The sequence below is a fragment of the Equus quagga genome, chromosome 11 (genome assembly GCF_021613505.1).
Source record: "Equus quagga isolate Etosha38 chromosome 11, UCLA_HA_Equagga_1.0, whole genome shotgun sequence".
NCBI lineage: Eukaryota > Metazoa > Chordata > Mammalia > Perissodactyla > Equidae > Equus > Equus quagga.
The window spans coordinates 20,455,599-20,477,036 of NC_060277.1; positions in this window are offsets into that span (position 1 = coordinate 20,455,599).

Genomic DNA, 21,438 nt, shown 5'->3' on the forward strand with positions numbered 1-21,438 from the left:
TATAAGCTATCAACTATTGAGTTTCTAATATGATCAGGTGATTTGATACTTTATTTAACACTCCCAACAATAGGCCACAGTGGTTAAAATTACTATTTCCATCTAGCAGATACTGTACTAAAGCTCAGAGATAAGATAACCTGGCCAAGGCCAGTGAGTAGCAGATCTGAGCTTGTAACCCAGTTCTGATTAACTCTTAACCACTGCACAACTCTGGCCTGGATGCAAGCAGAAGTCCATGTGAACAGAGACACTCTCCGGAGTTGCTAGGAAGGTGGCCATTTCATGGGATCCCATGCTAATCATAGACAATGCCAAGGCTCTTTCATCTTCTAGAGAGGGGTTCCTCATCCCAATTACATATTGGAATCAAAAGGAAGTTTTCAAGAAAATGGCTGGGCCTCAGCCAAAACCAATTATCAAGAGATGAGACCTAGGCCTTGGTATTTTTTAAAAGCTCCCCACAAGGTTTTGATGCATAACCAGCATTGAGAACCACTGTTTTGAATAGCAGTTCTCAAAGTATAGCCCCCAAGTCAGCAGCATCAGCACCATCTGAGAGCTTGTGAATTCTCTGGCCTCAGCTCAGACCTGCTGAATGAAAACTCTGCGGCTGAGGCCCAACAATCTGTGCGCTAACAAGTCCTCCAGTTGATTCTGATTCACAGTAAAGTTTGAGGACCACTGTTGCAGGTCATGGATTCTAGAGATATGCTTTTCAAACCTTAACATGCATAAAGCTTAAAGAGAAGGTTAGAATTCTGAAGGTCTGGGTGAAACCTGAAATTTTGATTTCTAAAAAAACTTCTTCCAGGGGAGGCTGATGCTGTCCACAGGGGACACTCTGAGTAGAGCTGGTCTCTAGTCTAGTTTTTCAATTTGCATCACCAGTGCCAATTTTCCATTCAAGGCAACATTATGGTGTTAAAAAGAGGCCTCTCAGGAAGATCTCTCCCACCAGTAATAGATAAGGGAACATGAACTTTCCACCGCAGGACATAAGATTCAGCAAATGAAACAGCCACAAAATGGTTCCAAATCTGGTTCTGGAGGACCTTGAACAAGTCCCTTGATTTCACTGTGTCCACTTTTCTTCTTTTTTATTTTTTTATTTTATTTTTTTTTTCTAAAGATTGGCACCTGGGCTAACAACTGTTGCCAATCTTTTTTTTTTTTTTCTGCTTTATCTCCCCAAACACCGTCCCCTCAACTGTACACAGTTGTATATCTTAGTTGCAGGTACTTCTAGTTGTGGGATGTGTGACGCCACCTCAACGTGGCCTGATGAGCGGTGCCATGTCCGCACCCAGGATCTGAACCCTGGGCCACCGCAGTGGAGCGCGTGAACTTCACCACTCGGCCGTGGAGCTGGCCCCTTTTCTTCCTTTTTAAAATGAAGAACTTAGAGTAGATTATTTTAGTATTTTTGAGCTCAAAACTCTTTTTGTATGTAAACAATGTTGTATTACTCTCTACTGAGCATTCACTATATTTCCATACTCTGCTTGGAACAAGCTGTTGAGTGCAGGGCCTGTGACCCGTAAATCTTTAAGCCCCTCCAGCATTGAGATGGGGCCCAGCACATACTAGATTCTTCCACCTGCCTGATCACAGCACTAGAAACAAATTATAAACTATTTTCTCAAAAGACTTTAAATTTTTAAAATAATTAGCTACATGTTCATATTTTTTCTTTGCAGAGATATTTCTTTGCACTAATGAGAAAGATAAATTCACTTAAAAATCTTGTTTTAAGTAACCACAAAAAAGGCTTGCATGAAGCGTCTGACCTATTGCATCACGAATGGAGCAACCTCTTTGTGCTTATGCAATCCACACATAGCGGGCACAAAATGCCAAAGAATTTAAAAGTACTGAAAAGAACTTTTCTCTTGGAATAGCAGCATTTTGATTTAAAGCTTCAATTACAAATATTGAAGTTTGTCATTTTGTCCCTTTCCCTGTTGTGGTGGTTGAAAAGCAAAGTAGGCAAAATTTTTGAAAGGGCAACAGCAAACAACCAAAAGAAAATGAAAAGTATATTTCACAGAGTTCAGTATTTTTGGTGACACTTGCTTCACACTGGCATCCTTTATTCCTAAAAATGTAGAGCCAAGATAAATATCTCTCCTATGGGCTGGAGAACAAAGACAAAGGGTATCCTTGAGACCCGGAGGGAACTCAGCAGACTTGGGAAATGGTGAAACCTAAGAGACAAGGTTTAGCGGGAAGCTGTAATCATCAGAATTAGGCCGGGGAGGAAAGTGAGACTAAATTGGTTGGGTTGACAATGAACAAAATACTCAGGAAGTTGTAACAGATGGAATTGAGATCCTTAGAGAACATGGAGACCTGTCTTAAGAAGCAGATGGCTGGTGAGAAAGTACAGCCTTGAGAACCAGATGCAAAATGAACACACAAAGGAACAAAGACCTCGTCATTAGTGTTGCTCTGAAAAATTGATCTGCATACAAAAGCGAAGTCCAAATGGTTAAAAAATAATAATAATAATGCATTTCCTGTCCCTAAAAAGAAAGTAACACTTATTCGGCAGGACAATCCACAGAGGTACAAAAATGCAAAAGAGCCAGAGAGGGATGAAGGATGCAAAAATAACAGAAGCAGAAAACCGGCATCACCAGTTAACACACATGACATTGGACTTTAGCATAAAGAAGTAGAACTCTGAATCACCCTTGAAACCAGCATATGCTAAGTGTTGGGGATACAGTATTTGGTAAAAACAGACACAGTGCCTGCTCATATGGAGCTCATCATCCAATATGGAAGACGTCTATAAAATATTCACTCAACTAAATGTAAAACTAGGATTAGCACTAGGAAAGGGAAGTGCAGTGGTGCTTGAGAGTTTGTAAGAGGGAGATTTGACCTAAAAAGAATGGTGCAAGATAGCATCCATGAGGAAGTAGTGAGTTTGCTGAAATCTGAACAAAGAGTAGGCGTTAGCAAGACGGTGTGTGTGTGCTGGGGAGAGAGTATTGATGAAGAAGGGATGAGACTAAGAAGCCCAGAGGAAGGGGTGTGTAGTGATAGATGACATTGGACAGGGAGAGGGAGGTAGGGGGAAGACCAGGCAGAGCTGAAAGGCTGTGTTAAATATTTTGGTCTTTATTCTAAGGTTAGTGAGAAACCATGTAGTTGTTTAAACAGAAGACTGATACGGGAATTACATTTTTAAAAAAATCAGGGTCTGGCCCAGTGGCGCAGCGGTTAAGTGCGCATGTTCTGCTTTGGTGGCCCAGGGTTTGCCAGTTCGGGTCCCAGGTATGTACATGGCACTGCTCATCAAGCCATGCTGTGGTAGGCGTCCCACATATAAAGGAGAGGAGGATGGGCACAGATGTGAGCTCAGAGCCAGTCTTCCTCAGCAAAAAAAAAGAGGAGGATTGGCAGCAGATGTTAGCTCAGGGCTGATCTTCCTAAAAAAAAAAAAATCATTCCAGCAGTGGCATAATGTACAGAATAGTGCAGCCCAGATTTTAAAGAAATAAAGTAGACGATTTTTGGAGACTTTTACAGTTCTCCAGGTGAAGATGATAGCAGCTCAAACTAGGGTGGTGGCAATGAAAACAGACAGGACTTGTTGGTTTGAGAAATACTTAGAAAGTAAAACCTGCAGACTTGGTGATGGATTAATTGGACACAGCATAGGAAAAAAGCAAGCCTTCAAGGATGACTCTTGTTCCAGTTTGCTTACCTTTGAAGAAACAATGCTAGAAAAAGATCTTATTTTGTTTTGCTTGCAGTGGGAAGGTGATGACAGTAATAAGCTCCGGTTGGGATGAGTAGAATTTTAAATGACTGTAAGATGTCCACATGGAGGTACCAAATAGGCAACTGAACATACCAGCCTGGAGCTCAGAGGAGAGCTCTGGGCTGAAGGTAAAAATAGACAAGGCATGTGAGGCACGGAGATAGTAATCGAAGCCACGGACCAGGGTGGGATTGCCGAGAAAGAGTGGATAAAGTGAGAAAAGAAGAGATTTTAGGATGAGATTTGACTAAGTCTACTGGAGACGGATAAATCTGCCATGACTTCCTTGCTCTGACCAGACTATCTCAATCGAAAAAGGTGCTATCAGCAAAATAGAAAGCAACAAATTAACAGACAGAGTAGAATACACGAATGTCATAATTTCAAAAGTCAGGGAAACATATCAAGAGCAAGTCAGCTTATAGTGGTCTCTGATTTAAGTAAACTGTAGAAAACTCAAACAATCAAAACTATATATATTAAGGTCTGATCTTCACCTTACTGAAGGACGTATTCATTTACCAACCAGAGTATTTGTCCCATGTCTATTGAAAACATATTCCTCTCCAAGCATTTAAAATGAGATTTGCTTTGGCATTTGGGAGACCAAGTGAATTGTCCATATCGTCACTAGGTGTTAACAATGACGCTGAATCTGGGGATGACAACCATGTGCCTTGGACACAAAGTGCAGACTTCCAACTCCCCCAGGATGAGAGAGACTTGCCTCCAGACTTTGGCAAGCATGTTTGGTTTCCAGAGCAGAGAGAGAGTTCACAAAGAAATAGAACAGAAGACTAGTATCTCCTCTCTCAGCACAACAAATGTATTTATGTACATATCTCCTAACAAGCTCCTCCCTCGGTGACAATCAGGAAATAGTGATTCTGAGGGGAAAATCGGGATGTTGTTTGTGAATCACTAACTGAGAAGTTAAGGTTAACCTGGAAGTACAAAGGTAAATTTAGTAAGGTATTTCTAGGAAGGAAATAATCCCTCTCTATCTTCCTTTCTATATTTCATTCTTTTAATGGTTGATTCCATATTTTTTTACATAGCAAAAAAAAGCACATGTACTAGAAGTGCATAACCACACTAAAAATTAAAATATCTGTAAACTCATTTTACACACCTGAGTTTATGGAAGCATTAAAATGTTTTCCATTTTAAAAACGATGGCTGTTAAGGGAGCCATAGTGGTACACGGTGAGGCAGATGAACACACTGACAAATTAGTGAAACACTCCCAGTCGGTAACTTTACCATGAGAAGGAAATATTCTTTCAAGGCTCTCAATGAGATTTTTTTTTTTAAGATTTTATTTTTTTTCCTTTTTCTCCCCAAAGCCCCCCAGTACATAGCTGTATATTCTTCATTGTGGGTCCTTCCAGCCGTGGCATGTGGGACGCTGCCTCAGCGTGGTTTGATGAGCAGTGCCATGTCTGCGCCCAGGACTCGAACCAATGAAACACTGCGCCGCCTGCAGCAGAGAGCGCGAACTTAATCACTCGGCCACGGGGCCAGCCCCTCTCAATGAGATTTTTGAATGTTGCGTTTGAGTGATTTTTTTTACATCTACTATTTTAAGTTGCTCTGAAAAAAATGTTTTCGTACTCTGGAGAGAATTAATGAAAACACAACTGACAATACGTGCACCACCTTTTTCAATATCTTCATTTTAAATTCTTTATTTTAAATTCTCTTTTTATGTCTCCTTTCAAAAATATGTTTTCCTTCTGTCACTGCTATTCTATCATGAATTTTAATTTTCCTATTCTAGCTTTGCCTCACTTTACAGACTTAAATACCTCAACAAACTTAAAGTATGAGGATGGAAAAAAAATATCCCTGATGTGATGTCAACGCGCCAACTGAATGGTATTTATACTTTGTAGTCAGAAATGTTACAATGAAATTGTCTCCGCTTGTGATCTCACGTTATGGAGAGTTCTGAGGGTCTGACAAGTCCTGACATTATGATATACTCCTGCTACATGGTTAAATCCGACAGCCAGAGCAGAGCTCTCAGCACAGCATAAGGCAAGATTTATAGACATGGCAAAAGAACACTTTGCCTGTTCCCTTCTTTAAATAATTATGACTTTCCATGAATCTCTTTCTAAATCAACTGCAGAATGACAAATATCTGGGCAAAGAAAAGGCCACAAAAATATCACTTACAGTAAGCACTATTGAGGTTTTAGAAGCACAGTATTGAATTCTCTGTTGTACGTTCTGCATATGATTCATTGTGTGGGATGCTCCCTACCTCTCCACACACCATATATTTCTCCCATTATCATTCAAAAAGAACTTGAAAAACTCCCTCTTTCTGTCAAGCTCTTTCTTTTCTCAATACAAGAGGTCAAGAAGAAAATATTTCAGTGTATTTTGAATTGAACAAGTTGAGGGGATGGAATAAAAATTTTTGCCTAATTGATTACATGGTATGAGTACTCTGGAAGGACTTTCCACGATTCTGAAAAGCAATTTATAAGTGTATTTGGGATGTCTTTTTTCATTTAACCATGAAGGTTTGTATAAAGTAAAATTTTGAAACACAATTTTTTAAGAGGCCCAATTTGTTTGGAGAAGGAAAAGAGAACTAATATTTATGAGGCATCTATTCTGCAAGAGACTTTCCATATATTATATTTATTGATCTTTACAACAGCCCAAGGAGGGAAGGGATATCAGCCCCATTTTACAGATAAGCACATTGAGTTTCACGTAGGTTATATGCCCAAGACCACACAGCTAATAATAACAGACCCTGAATCTTAAGCTTTGTCTGGCTCCCAATTCCGTGTTCTTTCTCAAGACTTGACTATTGCCTACACTTCAAAGGCCTTGCACATAAAAACAAAAAACAAACAAAATGGAAAGAAAAATATTCTAGACCTCTTGCTTTGCTATTATAATTTAAATGCATAGTGAAGGAAAAAAAGAGGTTCTTTTTTTTTTGAAGATTGGCACCTGAGCTATCATCTGTTTCCAATCTTATTTTTTTTTAGTTGTTCTTTTTCCCAAAGCCCCCCAGTACATAGGTGTATATTCTAGTTGTAGGTCCTTCTGGTTGTGGGATGTGGGACGCCGCCTCGTGAGCCTGATGAGCGGTGCCATGTCCACACCCAGGATCTGAACCAGCAAAACTCTGGGCCGCCAATGCAGAGTGCGTGGACTTAACCACTCAGCCACCGGGCTGGCCCCCAAGAGGTGTTTTCTGATTTCATATTTTACGTAATTCCCCACATTTAAAGAATCTAATAATAAAATACTTGAAGGATAAAACATTTATGAATTTGCATATTTACCAAGCTCTAAGCTAAGCATATTACCCTCATTATATCCTGTAACAAAATAGTCCAATAAATCATTAAAATAATAAATAGTTAAAATAAATCTTCACATTAATAGCAGGTGGTAGATACGATTACTATCTCCATTTCAGTGATGAGGAAACTGAGGCTGAGAAGTTAAAAGGCTGATCCATGATGACACAGCGAGTACATGGCACACCTGAACTTAAACCTGTGACTAATATGATGCTAAAGAGCTCGTTCCAGCTGTGTGAAATTGCCTCCTTTAATTACATAATTACTATAAAACTAAACTATAACAAGCTACCGATTACTTTTATATTTCTTTACATTTTGTTTATTTTTATTTTTTTTGGTGAGGAGGATTGGCCCTGAGGTAACATCTGTACCAATCTTCCTCCACTTTGCATGTGGGACGCTGCCACAGCATGGCTTGATGAATGGTGTGTAGGACCACTCCTGGGATCCAAACCTGCAAAGCCCAGGCTGCCAAAGCAGAGATGGTGACCTTATCACTACACCACCGGGCCGGCCCCAATATATTTCTATTATTTTAAATCAATATATTGCACTATACAAAAATCTTATGTTTCTTATTCTTACTTACACAAATAATATACAAATATTGTAAAAAAATTCTGTAAAGAGCCAATGCAGAAGTTAACTTTGAAAAGTAACATGTGGATCTAACCTGCTGTGGTCCTCATTAACCCTAGCTTCCTCTCTAAAAGTAACTATTATTAATAGATGCATGTATCTTGTACACATATGTGTATTACACAAATATAATTTTGTCATATTGTACCTTGGTTTTGGAGGGGATTTTTTTTTGACTTAATAACATGTCCTGGAGCTCTTTCGAAATTGGAACACTTAGCTTTAATGCTCTCATTCTTTACTCCTGAATAATTTACCATGATACAGATGTGCCACATTTTAGTTTTCCATTCCACAATTGAGAGACATCATGGTATTTCACAGATTCTTTAACTTTTCTCTAAAGCTTCTATCATGCGCTCTGCCCAATGACCTACTGTATATCTCTGTTTGGAAGCCCAGCAGGGGATTCAACTTCCCCACGTCCAAATGAAATTTATCACCATCCTCCACATTTCTAATCCCTATGTGTTCACTGGGTCAGTGCTACTAAGAGCATGCAATGTGGACCAGTGATGGCCTGGGGAATATTTGAACTGGTCCATGAACTAAGTACAGAAACTGAGCAAGCATTTGGAAATTTTTGTAGCAATTTGATAATGCTGCAACATCTAACTGCATGAGCATGCTCCTAATAATTCATTTTTGTTGTATTTTACAAAAGCATACAATGAATAAGAATTGTTTTTCAAAGTTGATCCTTATAGATAGTCTGAGAAATGCTGACTGCTGCAATGCGGCGAAAGGCACTACTATTCAGTCACCTAAGCCAGAAATGTGGGCTTCATCCTTCATACCTCTCTGACCAAGAATGCATGGACAGACAAGCAGGAGGAAAACCAGGAGAATGTTTCTAGAGCAAAGGAATTGTTTTCAAACTCTTGTCTTTACTGACCCCTTTCCCATTAGGATTAAAACATGCTGATTTTCTCTAATCTCTTAAATATCCTTTCTCAATTCACAGGATGCTCCAACTATTACCCTATCTCTTTCCTTTCCTTCATGATAATACCTTTGTTAAAAAGTTTCTGGGAACACCAAGACCCCTTTCATGATCCCCATCAGTTTTGAAAACCCAACGCGGTGTGATTTTTCCCCAGCTCCTCTGTTGAAAATCCTAACAAAGTAACCAATGATGGCCTTATATCTAAATCCACAGCTGAGAGCTTATTTTCCTTGACCTCTGTGCAACGCTGAACACCATTGATCAGCCTCTTCTTCTTGATGCTCAGTCTGGTGAAAGGTTTCCATTTCAAATCTGGGAAGAAAGATGTGAGATCATCTGCCAATAGGTATAGAAGATGTAAAATTGCTCTTGTGGATTAAGAGTGTCTGTAGAAAATAGAAAGACGGCCAGGCAGCATGGAGGGCCTGGGTCAATCTGGAGATCTTCAATGTGGAGTAGCTCCAACTGCTTCTTTCTCCTATTTTCTCCAATGACTGCAGCCTTGGTGTAGATACAGAGAAAGTGGGTGGTTGAAGTGACCCAGAATTTGTCGTTTTAAAGGGTTTTGGTGGTATTCGAGTGGATGAGATCCTCTAAAGAAAACATGCTGAAGGAGGAACAAGGATAAAATTCCAGACAATGTTAATATTTAAAGAGTTGTCAGAAAATGTGTTTACTGACAATGCTGAGGAAAGGTAGTAGGCAGATAAAAGGATAAACGTGAAAAAGTAGGACCTAAAAATTAGTTTCAAAAAATAGCTATCCTCAATAGTACCAACTGTAAACAAATTATGCAGGGTGAGGCACGAAAATACATGATAGGATGTGAAAATTATTGTCATGTCTGATTTTTATCAAAATCAGTACAGAAGGTAGTTTCAGAAGTACCTTGGGAAGTCCAGGCAGCTACAGCTTGCTTAATCAGACATAAACACTGCTTCTTGCAGCACTGGGACTCATTCTAGTGGCCATGGTATTCCCAAAGCCATAAAATATATGACCACAATTAGTGGACAGAAGCAAATCTCCCTGGAAAAATCTTTCTACGCACACTGCCATCCCAAAGGCCTTGACCTAAGAGTGTTATCTGTCATCATCTACTCCATGGCATAAACCACTCAGGTCCCTCTGTGGATGCCATTCAATCAAGACAAAGCTCCCTTACTTTAATAAAGAGAAAGAGTAAACTAAAAGACTGGTATCTCCTATTTAGTACAACTCCCAAGATTTGTCTGAATGGACTTCTATGCTCTCATGTCTGATTTTTTCATAATGATTTTCTTCCCTCTCTTTTCTCCAACAGTCATTCTTGCTGCCTAAAAAACCAAAATGGCATATGACACCAAAACCTTCTAAATCAACATGAAAATTATTGTTAGAAAAAACTAATCTGCTTTAGCTCTTCCTCCCATTTTCCGTTTATATTTCTCATTACAAAGCCTAGCCCAAGAGCTTTCCATGTTTCAGCACATGTGTCATGTAAGTACCAGTCAATTCCTCCTACTAGCAAAGCACTCCATAGAGAAAGCACAAATTTCTCACCATCAAACTTGAGGGATAAGAGTTTGGGAATTTGGAGCTTTCTGATATGTTAAGAGCCCAAGGAAGTCTAAGAGCCACCTTGCAACTTCAAGTGTCGTTCAGTAAAGAGGAAACATCTCCTGCTCTCTCAGAAAGCTCTAAGTGACAAACGTGTTCTAAATGCCATGACGTTAAGGATGGGACAGGAGAAACAATTCCACTGGATGCACTCCCCACTCTATTCTGATTTAGCACTGTGGCTGAGACAATGCCAAGTGGCCAACAAATTCCATTTTATAGTTGTTTTTCAAGAATGTAATAATGGCTACATATCCAGCTAGCTACCTTGCACTTAAGTAAGGTCATGATTCTTGTTCTGGCCAATGAAATGCAAGCAGAAGCAAAGCGGCTTGAGATGGGCCCCCTGCCATAGTAAAGGTGGGGTTCTTGTGAACCCCACCTTTACTATGCAAGATTCAAGCAGCCTGATTTGCTGAGACACCACGTGGAGGACAGCCATCATTAAGTATCTCTCAATTTGCAATCAGGCTTTTCATGTGTGACAAACAAACTTTTGCTATGTAAGCCACAAGATTTTGGGTTTAACATGTTAGCCAACAACATCCTCTTTCCCATCTTCATTAATACAAACATCATACAATTATAGACCTAAATGGGATAATTTTCCACAATTTCTTCTTTTTATGGATGAAACTGAGGCCCAATGAATCTGTTTGACATGTCTCAAATCATGAAATTTGAGTGGTACAGAGAAGCCTAGAAGGCAGTTCTCCTGACATGTGATCCATTACTCTCTCACTTATAACAAAGATTACAATCTAAAATATTGGAACAATAATGAGAAAATATTAATATCATGCTTTTGTCTATATTTTAGAAAAATAGGCACATTATTACATGTGCACAATAAATACATATTATTAAACATATGTGTACATGTAAATGCAGAAGTATATAAGTGACTAACACAGATGTGAAAAGGCCAGCTCCTTCATGACATGTTGCAACTTCGTGCCTCTCATCTTGGTAAAGATGTGTAGAATCACATTGTTGTTTTACCCAAAATATGTCTAAATATTTTATATCATTTGGTTCTTCCTTTGTTATTGGTAAATGAGGAAACTGAAGCCCAGGAAGTGAAACAATATTCGAAGTTCATGCTGTCATTTGGTGACAGAAGCAGAGTAGGAATTATGCCCCACCCCATCCCACCAATTCTTGGTGTTATGTTTAAAATTTTCACCCTACCTCTCCAGTTGAAGAAGTAATAGAAAGTTGAAGTCACGTGGCTAAATATAAGGAGAGAAAGAAGAACAATTTCCTCCACAAGGGTGATAGGACAAGGAAAGTGTTCAGAAGTAGACAGAGGGAGTATTAGGGGATAGAACAAGGACATTAGCCTGATGAGAAATGAGGAGATAACTCTGATGGTTAAAATCAATCAAATAAGCTGGTCCTTAAGTATTCATGAGTTCATATAATCTGTGAGAGGGTAATTTTTGAGAGGAGAATAAGTTTGTCATCTTTAGGAATTCTTTATTACTAATATCTGCTAGGGGTTAGGAATAAAGCAAAATAGTGTGAAGAGAATTGCTGTCCGTTACGTAAGACGGCAGTAGTCTCTAGAATTCCTCAGGGGAAAGGTGTGATGAAAATAATGCCATTCTAATTCATGTTTTCCCTTGTGGTTGACTAAGTCATTATGATGAATAATCTCCCACCTCTTGTGCCCGCATGATGTCTCTGAACAAGGCTTTCCTTTTTGTGGTGGTTTAATCTCCTTTCTTAATGCCCTAGATTCAAATGACCCTCTGCTCTGAACTTCGACTTGGAGTCTGTAAGTGAGGCCCTGAGGTCTCTGCTAGAGATCTGTTTGATTTGTCATGGTCAAAAAGCAATGAAATTCTTTCTGGAAGGTCTGCTTGAAAGATATTTTTGAAAATGACCTCATGTTTATCAAGTATTCTTCATTAGAAAAGTGATATGTATGTGTCCATATGTATAAGTTCAACAGCCATCTTCCATGATAGGGGCTGGGCATAAGAGATGACAAATCTATGATCTCCCCTCAACGACCCAACCCACAGAGCTCCCCATTTCTCTTTGTTAATTAGCTTTAACCTTATCTTCACTGGTCAACCAGTAGAGGCTTTTTAAAAAGTGTTGTGCCCAGCTGAAAGCAAATGGGGATCTCAGGGACCAGATAATTACACAGACAATACCTATTTACTTCCATCTTAAGAATTGCCTATTTGTCTACTACGAAAATCACCTTAGCGTTAAAGTAGCACCAAAAGGTTGAAAAGGAGGCAACACTGGTTGTCCCCCCACTGACGAAATCATGCATATGGCATTGCCTCCCACCAGTTAGCAATAATCACACCCTCCTCTATGCCTCCCTCCATAGGACTTTGGACATATGTTCATTATACCCAATTTCGTTTTGATTTGTTAGGATTCATTGGTAAAGTCCCTCCTATTAAACTATAAGTGCTTTAAGGTGAGAGATTGCCTTGTGGATATCTATATCTCCAACATTGACACCAAAGTTAATGTTCAAATTTTGTTTGCTTCAATAATTAAATGAATGAATTGCTATGAAAGCACTGATTTGAGCACAGGGGAAAGGATCCTACAGATTAAAAATGTTACATGCATGAAAGATGAGAAAGCCAGAATCAAAGCTGACTCTGACTGTGCTGATCACGAGTTCTATATCTGTCCAGCCATCAAGGGGGTCAGGCTCTCAAGCAGTCTTTCTCGTTCTAGGAGGAATACTTTTCTAGATGCGAGGAAATAGCCAATCCTGACTTGGGAAATAAGTAAAAACCAGATTCTCTGTAGAAATCATAAACCAGAGCAGGACTCAGAAAGATGATAGCTGATAAACTCTGTTCTCTAACAATGAAGGCGAAAACGCCCTCTCCGGCTAACTCAGCCGGCTTTGGGTACCACATTTTTAACGGGTGGAAACATATCAGGAAGAAAGAGAAAGGAGGGGATCATTCTAGAGTATAAGATTGCCTAAATCCTGAGCAGAGAGCAAATACAAAGGCACTGGAAGTAAAAATCAGGAATTTTGAACAACACTGACAACAGCATCCAATGGGACTCGCTCTAGTTGATTGCTAGTTAAGTGTTAATGAGAAAGCTGAGTGTTCCCCCAGGTACTATCTGTAAGACTTCCAGGTCCAGAAAGACTTCTCTGCTCTCCATTTCCTCATCCTTAAGTTGAGCATCATCATACCAGGCACTTATTCACAGGGACAGTTAACAGGGTGTTAGTAGTACAGCTTAAAAACCCTCAGATGAAAACAACTTTGTAGGACAAAACTGTGGCGATATATCTAACAGCCTCATGCTTCCTGTAACTTGCAGTGCTTCTCAAAACTCGATCCTCTGGGTTGACCTTGCTTAGCTTGTGTTATATTTTAGATAAGCCCATCTATTAATAATTTACTCATTTCTCATTTACATTATGTTATGTTTGTTGTCTTAAGGAAGTAAGAGTATTGATTTTAATTCCTATATCATGAAGCAAATTATTTCTGACCTCTGTATGTACAGAAGATATGCACTTAAGCTGCAACTCTTGCTGGTCATAAAATACCCTGCTGAATCATGAATATTAAAGCAAGTAACTTTCCATCTTGAGGCCAAGAGTGTATACTTCCATGGAAAAAAAAGAGACCATTTAATTTTAAGCAAAAAAAATGTAATGGATCATGTAGGAGTTTAGGAAAGTTTCAAGGGCAATAGAAGTGCTTCATATTAAAAAATATAGATATTATTGTCATCATTGTAATGCTACAAGAGAAAATATATTGAGTTGTATCATTTCATTCTAATTGAAAGAATTATGTTTTCCTCAGAAAGTGAGTTGCGTTATAGTGATCCCTAATCATTATCTTCCCTTCCCAGAATATTAATTTTTTTTTGTCTAGCCACACCATTGGGATATGTGAGATTATCGTATTGGAATGACTCTTCACATACACACACACAAAATAACAAATATCTATGATATAATCAAAATTTCTTAAAATTTTTGTTCTCAGCTTACTATATCATTATTCTTTAAGACATATTTACATATATGATATTACCACTCTTTCCTTCCAAAAATCAAGATTTTGCTGAACCTTGTGAAATTGATCCTCCCTAAAACATTTAAGCTAGATGTAGAAGGAAGTATGGACGGAGGGACCATTGGGAAGAAGGGAAGGAAGGATGCAGTAGGGGGAGGGTAATCTGTCCTAGGATCTCTGTGACAGTAAAAGTTAAAGAGGGATTAATTACAGGGTTGATTTGCAGCAGAGTCCAAACTCTTAGCATTTCTTTGACTCTCTGTTTGTGTTATGATGACACAAGCCAAAGCGCACTCGGAGTTGTAACATTCAGACATGCTAATTCCAGAGTGAAGAGTCTCGTCTTTAGGACCATAGTCATCATTAGCTTCACCACTGCTTCCTTTAATATTGCAACACACACTGACCTGTACTTTCTACCTCCACCTCTCCTTATGGTCCATCTCAAACAATGTACCAGCTTGCTTACATGTGATTATGTTTTCCAATTGTTTTCTTGTCTCCCCAATAATAGTGTAAAGTCCATGAGGACATGGTGTCTTTTTCATGCACAAAAATTCCAGCAATACGTATGCCTCTTTATAGTTCCAGCTTCTACACAGTGCCTGGCACATAGCAAGTCTTAGATAATTTTATATTAATGATATTTCATATTTTATATTTATATAAATATAATATATAAGTTTTATATTAATATTTATATTAATATTTCTCCAGGAGTATTTTGTATTAACTATTTACAATAACTATAGATAGTTATTTATAACTATCAATAGCTAATCCAAAATATACCTGAAGAATGATTTACGTTATTTATCCAGCACCTAGATATTTGCATTTCCGTAAGCAGATAGTAAGAAAACTGTTTTGCTCTTGATCCTCTTTAAAGTTATCACAATGGAGTTGTAGAAGGGAAAGTAATCTATTCCATGCAGTTTTCTACTAAAAAACTCACGAAGGATCATCTAAACCTCTCCGATAGGTGTGAGTTTGTCTGGCTTCCCTCTTGCTCCAGTTTAAAAACACTCCTCAGCAACTGTAAAGCACAGATGAACATCAGAATGTTAGCATTTGTGATTTCCCGACGTGATTCTCTAACGGGCAGTTTTATACATTTATCCGTTTGGTCGTTAAGGCGATTTTTGTGGTAGCTAATTGTTTTTATCATTATTTAGATCTGAGTTAGTTGTGCCATATAGTCATTAAATTCTTGTATCCTTAAAAAAATTGAGATAAGGCATTCGTGAATGTACCTCTAAATGTTTTCATACTTAATCATATAAAATACTTCATTGCATAGGTATACAAGAAAAAATCAATATGGAGTTAAAATAAGGCATGCCATTAATATTTAGCTGCGACAAATTGCATTTTCTCAATATCAAAACACTTGGTAAGATGGCTCATTATATATTATCAATATTAATTTTTTTTATTTCCTAGAGGTGAAACTATACAGAGAATTATGTCATAATCAATCAAGCAAGATAAGGAAAATATATTAAGTGTGGGCTGTGAAGGAAAATCTTTTATGTGCTTGTGATCCACCTCCATTTAGATTTATTGATATATAATAGATATCAAGTAACTCTAAATGGTTGTCTAGTGATAATAATTACATTTCGGGGCCACATTTTATCAAGTTGATTCTATACATAAGGATTTTACTACCCAACCGACAATGCTATAATGGGCTCTTCTCTTTTAACTAATGACAGTCTATTAAATACTATGATCAAAGCTTCAGCACGTCTTGAAATTAGGTTAAAGACATCTTGCAAAATTCACATTTCACATGTAGTTAGAATTTCAGTGATGCTATTAACTCTCGAGAAAGAAGGAAATCAAGGAATAATATTTAGTAGTTGTTTTGGCTTTCAATCCATGCTGTTTTCTAGATAAATATAACACTGACCTGAAGAAGTAAATTTCCCTATGACTTCTGCAATCTCTAATACCTCATTCCATATATGTATTTATATAGGCCCCATCTCCCTTTGCAGGGTCAAAGTTGATGTCCAGCAGCCTCTCTCCTGTTCCATGCATTAAATTCACAGCACACGCTTCCACCAGCTTTTGTGTAATTAAACTTGCTACTCTTGACACTCAAGCAGAAACCATTGAAAATGTAATGGTAACTGTTGTGAGGATGAAAAAGGCCTATTTGTCACCATTCATTATGCCAATTCAGCCATGATAAATTAACAGAAATGGAGTATTCTCCATACTTCTAGTGAGATTCCCCTTAAGCTCATGGTCTGAATGCTGAGAGAGGGTGCTCTGTAAGAAAATGGCATGCATAATGCGGGAATGCTTAACAGCACTTTGCAGTCTGGAGCTCAAATGGCCCGATCTGACTCATCTCCATGTCAGACTTGTTTGGCATTTGGCTAAATGTGTAATTTTGTTTTGACATGAATCATTGAAACTTAAACATGTTAAGCTAAATATTTGAACTCTACATAAAACCTTTATTAAAAATCTAAGGTATATATTTGAAGACTTGTAAAAAGCACCTTAGCTAAACATAACATAATTATACATAGTGGTCTCAAAGATTCCTGACTTTTCTCCTTTGAAGGGATAGACTATTCTAGGGGTATTGATGTTTTGCTTTCAATGAAAGGAAAATTATTTCAGTATGACCTTGTCTCCTCAGGATGAAGTGATGTGAAAGCTCAGCATTCATCAGGTAAGCTAGAAATCTGGCTCATTGGTGACAGAGGACTTGGGGACCATAAACACCACAGGGAAAATCTCTGCGTTATCTGGGTAGATACTGCTTTTCTTTTTAGGCTGTTTAAAACTGAATAAAGAAATAGAAAAATTAAAAGACAAAGTAGTTAGTTTTTTAAAAGGAGTTATTTCTTTAATAATTCAATATTATTTAACATTTGACAATTAGACATTATCAATGTCTTAAAATTCATAACCTGGAGAAAGTAGATGTGACGTGAAACCCTAGAATCAGCTTTTATAGCTGTCCACTGGACAGTAGAGGATAGAAACCAACTCCTAGCGGAGACTTTCTGATTCTAGCTAAGAGAGAGTCTTCCAATCTAGTCTGACAAGTTGTTTGCCCAGAACAGGCATTTTGAAACTTCCAAGCATTATAAAAGACCACATTTTATTTTCTGCATTTTAGAAAAGCATATTGTGGATATTAACAGAGTCTCACAGTGCTGACATCAAAATGGTGCCCCTTATAACCTGACCTCAACTTGCCCATCCTCCAAATAGGTTTATTGGAACTGCCTTCTGACTTAAAGTTGGGAGCAGCAAAAAGATTTTTTTTCATGATGAACTATGGCCAAATATTGAAGAAAGCTCAACTTATCAAATAATATAAGCTTGAAATAGAAAAGACAAATTAGAATATTTATAAACACAATAGAACCCAGTCCTAGAATACTTCTTCAAATTATAATAAAATGAAATGCTCTGAGTCTTTATTTGGGTAATGCACGAATATAGGAAATAAAGGAATAGTTGAATTTCTAATTTTACACCACTAACAAAAAGAGATAGTAGGCCACAATAATGTTACCAATGCAGTCACGGTCCTCCAAGTTGTGGCTAAATCATTGGGCTCAGAGAGTGAAATGGTATGAAAGAATGAAAACCTTCTTCCCTGACAGCTGCTCAATTCCCTCCAGCTGAGCTGATTTTTAAAAAAATGCCCTTTTGCACTAAATTGACCTTTTCCATGAATAGGTCAGCCAGGTGCAAGCTACCAGATGTGACTTTCCATAGTTTCTAAGCCTCAGGAGGCTATTTATCTCTTCTATTAGATAGGATTCAATGCTAACAAGAAGTATGGTGGAACAGAATTTTATTATTAGATTTGTGGATTTGACAAAATTATATGTTCTCCAATAAGAAAAGCACTCCAAATGTGTTGTTTCTATTCGTTATATTATGATTATACCACAAAACAAACTTCTCAGTGTTTTGGGAGTAGTATGGAGATGCTTATAAAGCCACTTCTGATGGCCTGAATTGTCTTACACTCCTATAAAAAGCCCTTTTTACCCACTTTACTTTGCATAGACTTTTTTAATGCTTCAAAAACATGTTGAATGACACATGCAAAGACTTCAAGAATCTTGAAGAGACAGTTGGAAAAGCTCAAATCCAGTTGGGTTTTACTGGAGGACCTCAAACCATTGAAGGAATGGTCTTCTACTCACAGCACTTCCCTTGGGTTCCCTCCATACTCCAGCTCAGGCCCCATCTCATGCTTTGTGGCAAATAGCACATGCTGTTCCTCCTCCGCAACCGAGGGCTTGAGGGTTTCCGTCCCCATCTTTCCATATCTCAGCCCATGAGGCTCACAGTGTCACTAACCTCATCAGATAAACTAATCTCAGCTGATATTTCAAAGATGTTCTTGGAAGACAGCATGTATTTAACAATCCCTTGCCTGATTTTTCTTATTTAACTCAGTAATCCCTAAATCTGGAGAGCTTCCTAAAAATGCAGATTATTGAGCCCTAATCCAGATTTTTATTCTGCAAGTCTAAGAGAACTCAGGAATCCCCAAATGATTATATAGGGCAGCCAAGTTTGGGAACCATTTTGCCAACTCATGAATGGCTATTGTGGGAAATTTGAGACCACAATTACTGATGGAACACTATGTCTAGACAAGAAAAAATTCCATGGTCTTTGGTATTACGCAGACCTGAGTTCAAATCTTTAGTCTGTCGCTTATGAGTTGTATGGCCTCTTTGAGACTCAATTATCTCCCTTAGGTCACAAGCATGTAATAATACTTGCCCAGTTGTTATGTGAATGAATGAGATAATTTTGTGGAAGACACTAATATGACGCAAAAAAAAAAAAGAAAATTGAGAGAAGGAGATAAAATGCATGGCAGTATAAAAGTAATGATTTTGTAATGTAGTCCTGAAAGGAATAGTCAATTATATTGGTCTTGGTCAGGCCGCAGGGAGCTTCTTCCCTTGGGAAACCTGAGAATTCTTCCATGCATTCATTCAACATGTTTGTTGAGTGCTTATTGTCTGCCAAACACTGTTCTAACACAAAGGACATCACACAGAGATGTATGAGAGACAGAGAAATGTTGTCCCTGCTGAGTGTAATTTAAGTCCTAGTGGGAGCATGTCTGATAATACACAAATAGACAATTGGGCAGTAAACGAATGAATAAGAAAAAAACAGATCATGATAAATACCATGCAAGACGTTACAAAGGTAATGTGGCTGAGCAGATGCTTTTGACTGGATGGGAAAGGAGGATATTTCCAAGAAAGTGATGTTTAGACTGAAATCCGAATGGCAAGGAGTCAGCCATGAGAAGTTTGGGTGTAAGGGCAGTCCTGGCAAAGGTCACAGCTGGTACAAAGGTCCTAAGATGACAAGGTTGGCATATTCAAGAAACAGGAAGAAGGCCAGTGTGGCTGAGGTAACAGTGAGTTATGGTGAGAGGGTAGGACATGAGGTTGAAAAGACAGGGACTGGTCAGAGCGTAGAAAGCTTTGTATTCCAGAATCAGGAGTTTGGATTTTATTCTAAGGGTGATGAGAAGCCACTAGAAGGTTTTTAAATAAGAATAGCATCATGGTTAAGATGTATGTTTCACCAGGATCAGCCTGGGCTCTTAGTGGAGAATGAATTTTACGAGGCAAGGAGTGAAAGCAAGCACGCCATTTAGGAAGCCATCGCAGTTGTCCAGGCAAGAGCGCAGGTGAAGGCAGTATGGAAGAGAGTGATGATCATAGAAAGAAAGAGAGACAGACGAAGTGAAGACATGTTTTAGAATCAGTGTCTACACTGCTTGTGATATAGTGGACATCAGATATGAGTGAAAGAGAGGAAGCAGGAAGAAACCAAGGCATTGGGGCTTGAGAAAGTGGATGATGGAAAGCAGCTTGGGAGAGGGCAAATTCAAGAGCTCTCCCGCTGATATTTCAACTGCCATAAAACTTAAACGACAAAAAAAGAAGTCAGCAGTCTAAATAAGTCGTGAAAGTCATCCAACGCTTATTCTGTTACCAGAATGGCACCTCTGAATTGAAATACTATCAATACAGCAACCGAACTTTAGGTGTTTTATTCTAAGGGAGTTTTAAAAAGCATTTTACAATGCGTTTATACAAATAACAACCTTTTAAATATCACTTCCCAGGTGAGATATTTCAATAATATTATAATACACGAAACTACTAAATGATATGACAAAGTATGAGTACAATTGAGTTAACAATCTAAGTTAGGGCTTGATTAACTTGTTGCCATGAAGTTAAAGGTGAGTAAACTTCTTTTAATACCAGGTCAGCTGTAGTGATGGTGGAATGGATTGAGAGCTCACTGTGTACTACTCACTGTTTTAAATGTTAATCTCTCCATAAGCCTGTGAGATAAATTCCATAATCATCCCCATTTCACAGAGGAAGGACCTGAAGGAACTTTCCCACCATCACAGAGCCTGCAAGGGGGAAGCAAGGGTTGAACTTGGGCAGTCTGACTCCAGAGCCTAGGCTCTTAAACCATGCTAGGAAACCGGGAGCTCCGTGCAAGACATTTCTGTGACCTCCAGCTTTAGTGGAAAGAGTTAACAACTTCACGCCTCTGGCATTCCCTTGATAGAATTCTGTCTGTAGACAACTAACGATAAATGAGACCAAAGCTCTAGGTGTTTTGAAGCTATGATATAAGAAAAGATAATTGGATTGTTTATTTTATGAGTATATTGCTTTAACTTGTATTATGCAATAAAACTCCATTAATTCACACTTCACTGATCTTGTGTTTATAGTTAACCAACTAAATTATACGTAACTAATATTAAGAAATATTACTTTTCCTTCAAGGAATTCTTTAGAGCCCTATTTATAAACTAGAAAAATCCAGGGGTTTTTTTTTTTAAGTCATTTATTTCTGGTTCTAATAATTAAATTTATTATGTTACCAAATTATCTTATACTCATGATGCAGTATAAAACAATCAGGGCCTTTTGTGAAGTGTAGTTTTTATGAACTCAGCTTTATTACTTGTTAATATCCATTTAAATCTAAGCTTAAAATATTAACTCTCCTTGATGTTACTAAAACTCCATTTCTTCTCAAATATTTTCTCAGGCAGAT